Source organism: Neopsephotus bourkii, unplaced genomic scaffold (assembly GCF_033783945.1).
Source record: "Neopsephotus bourkii isolate Nb327-2 ecotype Australia unplaced genomic scaffold, CSIRO-AGI_Nbou_v1 NB_1139, whole genome shotgun sequence".
Taxonomy (NCBI): Eukaryota; Metazoa; Chordata; class Aves; order Psittaciformes; family Psittacidae; genus Neopsephotus; species Neopsephotus bourkii.
Window position 1 is genome coordinate 1,618,221 of NW_026901625.1, and position 9,281 is coordinate 1,627,501.

The window sequence follows — 9,281 nt, forward strand, 5'->3', positions numbered from 1 at the left end:
AATGGTGACGTGAAAGTTCATGTTACAGATGGAAAAGGGATGGGAGTTCCCTATGAGCACTTCACCAAGCTGCTTTCCTCACAAGGAGCTGGCATTTTTAGGAAAAGCCTTTCCCTGGCAGCTCTCAGCTCCCATCTGCCAGCAAACACCCAGCCCCTGTGAAACACCCCTCTTCAAAACCCAGGGTCTGATCCCGACCTGGCCCGAGGCAGTCCCTGCTCCCCTCCAATAGCGAGAAGCCCCCATCATGGCCTTCAGGGAGCACACGAAGCCCCTCTCTGAATGCAGCAGGGTGATGCTGGAGGTTCAATGGGGGAGATGTATTTTTAGACTGGTGCTAAAGAGGGAGAGAAGAAGGGAGCGGAGGAAGCCCCATTGCACAGGAGTCACGTGCGTATGCAAAAGGAGCCTAATTGCCCCTCTTTAGAAACTAATCACTCGGGATTTTACAAGCCACATTATAGAACCTGACATGCTTATTTTTCCTTTTATTATGTTTGTAAGCAGTGATCCTACTGAAAAGAAAATCAAACCCTATTTTTACCAGTCACAACCATCTCCCTTTTTTCTTTCTGCCTGCTTTATTTTCCTTTCTTTCCATCAGTTGAATAGAGCAGCATTTTTATGTGTATTAATTGCCCTGTAAAATGCCCTCAAAGTCATTAGAATTCCCCATTCAAAACTATTATCTGTGCCATTATGTCTTTGCATTATATTTATTTAAATGCGCCTCTTCTGAATTAGCTTATTTTTAACAGCTAGCCATGCCTGAAATATTGTTCCAGGCCAAGCTGTTCTCAAATCTTTATTTTATTTTTTAATGATAACTTCATAGAAGCTCTTGATGCTTTATCCTCAGTGGCATCGTGGTTTCGTAGCTTTTAACCCTCTTCTCCTTTTGCTATTTCAGAAAGCCAGGCAATAGAATTTTCTTTGGGAGCAAGAGCTCCTTGCAGCAGGACTGCAAAGATTTCTGGTGCAGGTCCTGGCTGTCACACTCACTTCAATCTGTTGATTGCAGAGGTGAGTAAAAGAATAAACCCGCTGTGATTTCCTACATGGAATGCAAAGCTGCTCTCCCCCCTCCAAATACCCATGCAACATTTTCCACCCATTCTGACAGGTAATTTGGTCAACACTTTGGACCCCCCATGGCTTGAGTGGCTCCACTTCCAGAAGCATTTGATGGTGAAGATTTGAGGCAGCACTCTCTAATCCCAAGAGCTGTTTCATGGAAGTATTTCGTGCTTGGAAGGAAAGGTCCTGCAGTGGGAAGCTGTGTTTCTGACTGACCTCGCATGCTTTTTGGCCAGTGCCACCCTGACACTGGGTTTTACCATGCCCACAACCTCACAAGATGCTTGGGACACCTCCAGGCTGAGGCCTGGGCACAAGCAAAGGAAAGGCCCCTTATAAAATTAGAGCCTGGACACTGACATCAGCACTTCACCCCCGTGTTTCCCCATCCCTGCTGTCCCTATGGAGGGCTCTCCCTGCAGGAAGGAGCCAGCCTGACACTGCAGCAGCAGCAGCTCCCCCCAGCTCCTCCTGCTCCACACCATTTTCATACTGTAATTAGAGCAGCCGTTGTGCGTCTGCCTTCATTAACCAGCACCAACAGTTACTGAAGGGGTGGACGTGGAACCAGCACAGCCCCCATCCATAACCTCTCCCCTGAGACCCAGCAGCAGCGCTCTGTCCCTGCTTTGTGCTGCCAAACCACACCACTGCCTCTCGTTATTACACACCCCACTGAGACCATTCCTCCTTTCATCCCATGTCATGCACCGGGATAACCGGCAGCTCCTGCTGAATGACTGAAGCAGTCAGCATTAACCTGTGGTCTCACCACGGCAACATCCCTGCCTGCCTCTTCCTGCTGACACTTTGTGCTTTGAGGTCAATGTTTCAGAGGCTGTAACACCCTCCTTGGTACCCTCCTTCCTTGGTGCACTATGAGAACACAGCCAGGGATGCCTGAAATCTCTCCCTCCCCCTGGGCTGTAGAAAACCCCTTCATCTGGGCATAGAGAAGGAAACATGCACTGGCTGTAGCATCTCAGTTGGTCTTGTGTTAACGGTGAGGCTCAGCCAAGAGGACACAAGGTCTCAGGTGGGATCTGGGGTAGGTTATCTGCCCCAGTCCAGTGCAAAAACTACATACAGGTTCCTTTGCTCCACTGCCCATCCCAACAGTTGGGGCTCGGCCCAAGGCTGTGGCCAGGCTGCAGCAGGGACGCACTCATGAGATTGTATTCACAATGAATCCAGCCCATTTTCCTGCTCCCTGGATGCAGCAGCTTGGTGTAGATGGGCTTTCTGTGCAGGCAGGAGAGCTCTGCCAACCACCTCAGCAGGGGAGAGAACTGTTATTCTTTATAAACATATTTTCCACAGAGCATCAGCAAAATCTCAATTTTCATCTCATCCCTCATAACATTTCCTTGGAATATTTAAGAGTGACAGCAGCTCAGATCCTATCTGCTCTTACATCCTCCTTCATTTCCTTTTGCAGCATCCAGATGACCTGTACAGGCCAATGTAGGCCTATAAAAAGATGGACAGATACTTCTGACACCGACAGAAAGCTGCTCCTCCAGCATCTAGCAAGTATTCCCCGAAAGGCAAGTAAAACCTGAGTGCTTTATTACACCACCTCCTTCTTTATCTGGCAGAACAGCAGCACATCAGGTTTAACCCTTCCAAGGCTGACTGCTTTCTACTTGCTGTCTGGATGCATTCGGGAGCAATTCAGGTCAAGTTTCCAGCTGACACCAGAGCAGTGAGCTTGCCTCTGGGAGATCAGCTCCAGACCTACCAGGTTTCCCACCATCATAAAGCACCAAGTTTTTCTGCCACTGGATGAAGTTTAAAAAGCCTAAAGATGACTTGCTCCTTCCCTGCCCATGTCTTGGCAGGACCCACTGAACAAGCTGTTGGTATCCAGGGTCTGGACTGTGGGAAACTCAAGGTTTGGCATCTACTTGCACATATGTGAAAAGCACCAAGGAAAGAATGCAATAGGTAGCGGAGCACTTGGCTTTTCCCAAGGGCTGATGTGGCACGCTCAGCTCCAGGGCTGCATGGGGCATAGACACTGATTCCCAGTGCAGTGCCCAGCTGCTGCCACAGGGTTTATATAAAATACAAAATATCCTCCACAATTAGAAAGGATTTGCCTTCTAGGGCTGCCCCATCCCTGGCAGTGTTCAAGGCCAGGTTGGACACAGGGGCTTGGAGCAAGCTGTGGAAGTGGAAGGGGTCCCTGCCCATGGCAGGGGTTGGAACTGGAGGAGCTTTAAGGTCTCTTCCAATCCAAACCATTCCATGGTTCTATGATATCGATCTGCAGATTTCACTGACATTTACAAATAAATGATGTATTGCAGTTTTCATTTTGCTTGCTGGGCTGACCCTAATGGCCTTTACATAATTTACTTTTGATTAAAGAAGTGCTTTGACGCAGAGAACTGAAAAAAAAACCCAACAAAGAAAATCAATACAATTAAGAGATCAGCTTTAAGACAATGTGTTATGGCAGGAAAAAGAAGAAAGTCAAATCCTTTGAAGATGCTGGTATTAAAGTGTGATGTTTAAAGACATTTTGGAGACAAACAGATTCTCTACTTGCCATGGGCTGGAAACCAGCTCATTACACATTACAGGGTTCAGCTGGACTGATTTTAAGGCCAAACTGTGGCAGCAGGTTCAGAAACAGTCTCCCTTTTTGCCAGGGTTGTGGCAGCATTTTATATTCATAGACAGCCATAACTCACTTGCATAAGAATGAAAAGGAGGAGCAGGCTCCACCATTCACCTCAATACATTTAAATATTTAGCAGTGTGCTGCAATGTAAATAGGATCTATGAGAGCTAGTGGAAAAATAACTTACCCAGTTCAAGAAAAGAGGGGTTTGCATTAGCTAATGCAGTGCCATATGTTCACTGAAACACCACAATGTGCCAAATAACGGTGACAAGAAGTTAAAGTAATATTCTGATAAAGAATATCCCCAAATCTATGTTTTTGGCAACTGACCTGTGTACAGGATGCATAAGTAGTGAGTAGTCTTGGCCCCTGCATAAAGGGAATAACCACAACATGTTTGCATGTGTGAGGCATGACCAAAAGAAGCTTCTTCTCTTTACTGGTTCCTCCGCCTGAGCTATGCCACAGAGCTCCAACGTATGTTGTCTTCTAAGGAAACTGGGAGGAAGCTGCTCCTTGGGAACACAAGTCACGGAGATAGCATCAGGCTCACCATGGATATTCTACAATGGCTGTGAGCTGCTTGCCCTGTTCTCCTCTCGTGTACACTGAAAGCAAATAACGTGGAAAGGGAGGGAGGAAAGGAACAAGAAGATGCGAGTCCAAGCGATACCCCAGCTGCAGCACACTTCCTCAGAGAGGCAGCCTGCATGCAACCTGCAAGGCATTTTGCTTTGCTCTTTTCGCATTCTTTAGCAAATCCAAGGTTTGACAGAGGACAAAACCGCCCGAGTCTGGATCCCTGGATGGGGAACCAACGATCCTGCAGTGCTAAAGTTAACAGAAAACTTGCTTTTGCCACCAGTGGGCACAAGATGGAGTCTTAGAGAGTGCTGAACTGTACAGAGCTGGTTACTGTGCATATCCTCAAATCCCCAAGTCCCCAGATCTTCATTGCAGCCCCCAGACTGTGGAGGTACCCAGTCCCAGCAGGAGCTGCACTGCATCTAGGCATCTCCTGCTTCTGGTGCTGTGATTTAACTTGGCATTCAGAGACAAGAGAATTAGGCTCAGCATTATTTATAATGAATGACTTTGTATTCCCTGAGTCATACCACTTATTCATCCTGTTATTTTTGTTATCCCAAGAACCAGCGTTCTGTAAACTCTGCGGGGATGTTTAGGAAAGGTAGGGCTGTTTGCATTCCTCTCTCTCTCAGCACAAGTCATGATTGCAAAAAAAATCCCAGACAAAACAAAGCCCCAGAACTACACACATCAAATCAAATAAATAAAAACGCAATGGCACTGACTGATCTGAAGAAAAACAATCAACTGTGAGCCAGTTTATTCAATCTGCCTAATGTAAGAAGGTTGCAAACATCCCACTGTTTACTCTAGGACTTTTTTTCCCTTCTGGCAGCAATAGAAACAACTAACGCAGAACCACTCGCTATTCAATTTGAGGGCTGAATACAGCAGAGCTCAACGCCAGCAGCCGAGGGGCGAAAGGCACTTGGCCCAAAGCCTTTTTGCAATGACTCCTGCGAGATTTATTCTTTGCAAGCCATATTTAAGAGGAATTATCCTCACCGTGACACCCCAAGCCATGCACAAGGCTGCTGCCGCTTGATTAACCATTTGAATAATTTCTTTAAACCTGCCAGCCATCAGCTCCTGTCATACCCCTCTCCGCCAGCTTGAGGAATACTTTGTACCTCGTACTTTCTCCCTGTGAACATATTTAAACAGCACCATCAGGTTGCTCTCTAATCTTCCCTTTGATAAGCTAATCAGATTGATCTCCAGAAGCCTGTCACCGCGAGGCACGTTTCTCAAGCCATGGAATACGCCTCACACCTCCTGACAAAGCAAGCTCTGGTCCCTGGGGACGAGGCATCCTCCAAGTTTCAGAGACAGGGTGGAGACCCTCAAGGCACTTCACGAATACATTGGTCTCCTGCCACGGATCAGACTAATGAGTGTCTTGGCCTAATCACCTGAGAGCATCTTGTTTTGAAACTAGACAGATGACACTGAACCTGAGCAGTTGCCCTTAGAAACTGCATCTATGCTTTGAACCAGCACAAAACCATCGGAAAGGCTGCACAAAGCTAAGCCCCCATGCAATTCCCACTTGGGGCTTTCAAAACTGAGTTTGCATAGTGCTAAGAAAAAGAAGGCCTCATGGGCAGAATTGCCCATAGAGGAGTGTTTTGCCCTCCCGGGTAAGCAGGCAATGATGGGGCCAGTGCTACCCCCACAGAGCCAGAGCCAGCACCCGCCCTGCAGAGCAGGCACCAAGGGGGCAGCAGCAAACAGAGCTCTCAGGGGGACCATGTGAAATTTGGGAAAGGATACAGATGCAAAACAACCTGGGAAAGGCGTTGCTATCAAGAGGTAAGGAGTGATGCTTAATACAGGAGTAATTTGATAATATTCTCTTTTAGGGTCTTTCTGTAATGCAACATTTAACAAACAAACTTGGTTCCAATACAAGACTTCTTTCCATATGCATTATTCAGCAGATCTTAGTCTGAAACACACATGAGCTCAGGGCTAACTCTGCACCCCTCAGCTGTCCCAGAGAAATGAATGTTGAGGTACAGAGCTCACTGCTGTGGTGCTGGGCACCAGTGCACTGCAGTCCCCGGCGCTCCTCTGCCACGCTTCACACAATAGGCCAGCACTCCACTTTTCCAGGATGCATTTGTGGTTCTAAACACCCCCCAGCATCATTAAACCACAAATTTGCTCAGAAATCCTTGCACTGTATCCCAGAGGAGACGAAATACAGTCACTTGCAAGCGAGAGAACAACAATAAAAGGAGAATGAATGCTCCCTAAGTGCTTCCTAAACCAAAAATATTTGATATGCAGGCTGTGTACTTCTGCAATTATGAAGCTTCCAGCTCTGAGCTGGAACAGATGGAATTTTTTTTCCCCTGTCTCTCTCTGGTGATAAGGTGAATGGTTTCCTCAAGGGAAGAGTAGACAGAGTTGCTGAGTTGGCAAGGCTTGTGCCAAGCAGCTGGTTCCTGATAAAATGATGGGTCTGGATAGGCATGGTCTGGGAAGAATCATAAGGCCCTTTCTGTCACCAGCCTTTCCAAGGAGGAATTGAAACAGTCATGGATATATTCATTAAAGTGTTTGAAATGGGAAAACAACTGTCCTGATGGGAAGTTACTAGAAAGTGATGCAGATTATCTGTGTATTTGTTAAAGTGGATTATTTCATTTGGACCTCTTTGCACTGCAGCTTATAAATTCAGCTTGAGCACTTGATCCCTGGGACAACTTAGAGCCTCACCAGAGAGAAGGCTCCCCAAGAAAGAGGGGAATGGAAAGAAGTGATGACAGCACAGTTTTGCTCTTAAACAGTTTTGTTCTAGCAGGTCTCAAAGCTCAGTCTGAATATTGAATCAATCTGTACTTACACATCCTTTACTTGAAATAAGCATGTATTACTAACCTCAGTGGAAGCAGAAACACTGAGATTAAGTAGCTATCGGTCTCTAGGAGATAACTTTAGGTATTCACACCTTTCTCGCACATGTTACTGGGCTCTGCCTGTGAGCTCACTCACTGTTATCACTATTCCACATGCAATACCCCAATTCACACTTGCAAAAGGGGATTCTGGACAAGCATGTACTTGATTAGATGCTCAGTTAACATTGGTAAATCTCTGAATATCGATGCAACCCCCAAAGCAGAGTATTGCAAAATGTAAGCTTTCACCAAAGTAACTTTACCATCTCTCCCAGGTCATGTAGGTTTGAATGATAGACTCACACGTGTTGACAATCTAAAGCCGGCAGAAAGAAAGGACAAGCACACACATCCTTCCTTCGTGCCCTTTTGGGAAAGGAAAACCCCACATACATTTAAAAATACAGGTTAGATCAATTGCCGAAGCAGCTGAGACTGAGCTTCCAGATGAGAAACTAAATAATTTACTTTGAGAAATGTTACCAGACTCTTTTCAGTGGGCTGAAAAAGGTTAAACTCATGTTAGCCACATAACAAATGACATATGACGTCCATCTGCTGGTGGCATTTGTTCTGTTCTCCTCTTCCCTCTCCCTTTTTTCTCTGAAGCCACAACATTTTGTTGTCTAATGCTATTTTCATGCAATAACCATCCCTGCTGCTCCTTCATCCAGCTCTGCAGAGCAGGGCTTTGTGGTTTAGATAAGCATCAGCACTCCTAAATGCTTATTCCAACCAAGCCACCCAGCATGCTGCAGACCTGCCTGTCAAGGTGACCAAGCTGCAAGCTCAGAGCAGAACCAACTACTGAACATCAGGAAAAAATCCTTCCCTGTGAGGGTGCTGAGGCGCTGGCACAAGGTGCCCAGAGAAGCTGTGGCTGCCCCATCCCTGGCAGTGCTCAAGGCCAGGTTGGATGGGCCTTGGAGAAACGTGCTCTAGTGGAGTTGGATGAGCTTAAAGTCCCTTCCAATCTAAACCACTGCAAGGTATTTGAGGCTGAAGGCAGCAGCACAGCCACCAGACACGTCTGCTCCCGATGGAGACTCACATAGCAAAGCAACAGGGAGGGTTCTGTGTCTGTCAGAGAGAGGGACTCTGCTGCCTTCACCAAGAAATTGTTTGCCGTCTGTAATGTCAGGGGCTCTGCCCTCCATTCTTTTCCCAATCATAACACAACAAAGCCATTTGGATTTCTGAAATGTCACTGTGTCTGCCCAGAGACCTGGCTCAGACAAGGTAATTATCCCTTCCTGTCACCCTTTCATATTCTGACTTGTTTAAAAAGAAGTGGTTTTCACTGAGTCTGTCAAGCAGTGTCCTAGGAAATGTTCCTGGCTTCCAGGTGAAACAAGCCAGCTCCAGAGACACTGCCATGCTGGGATGCCCTGCTGCAGGCCATCTGCATGAAGCTGCACGTGCGTGAGCCGTCCCATCTCTTCTCAGCACTACCACAGGAAAGCACAAAACCAAGTCAGGGGTTTAATACCTGTACAGGTAAATCCCCACAGGAAAAAAATCTCTACAGCTGATGATGCTCATAAAGTGTTCAATACCCAGACCCTGTGTCAGGGGGGCACAAAGAACAGCAGGGGAGTACGATGCTCAGTTCTCATGGATTTCAATGGGATGAGGGAAATAAACTGCATGGGACTTGCCTGAAGAACATCTCGCCTATAACGATCATTCAAGTTAATACTGACCACAGGGATTCCCACTTACTCACTGCAGGGCTTCCCTAGGCTCTCCAGCAACAACTGAACTGAATCCCACAACTTTGTTTCCTCCTGCGTAAAGAACCACTTGGCTGCAGTCTGCTGAGATCCGCAGGATAGAGCATGGGCTTGACTTAATCACAGCAGCAACAGGGCTTTTAATCCCAAAGAAATAAGAACAAATGAAGACCAGATTTCGAATTTGGACATGATACAGGGAAAATAAAGGAATCCTTACAGAAAGCAAGCAGTTAATGGTCACGAATGCACTAGAGGTATTCCAGTTCTGGAAGGACTTTTAGGTACCTATCAACACCTGCGAATTAGGCTCAACACTAAAGTAAGATTCCTCTTGCTTTCCAG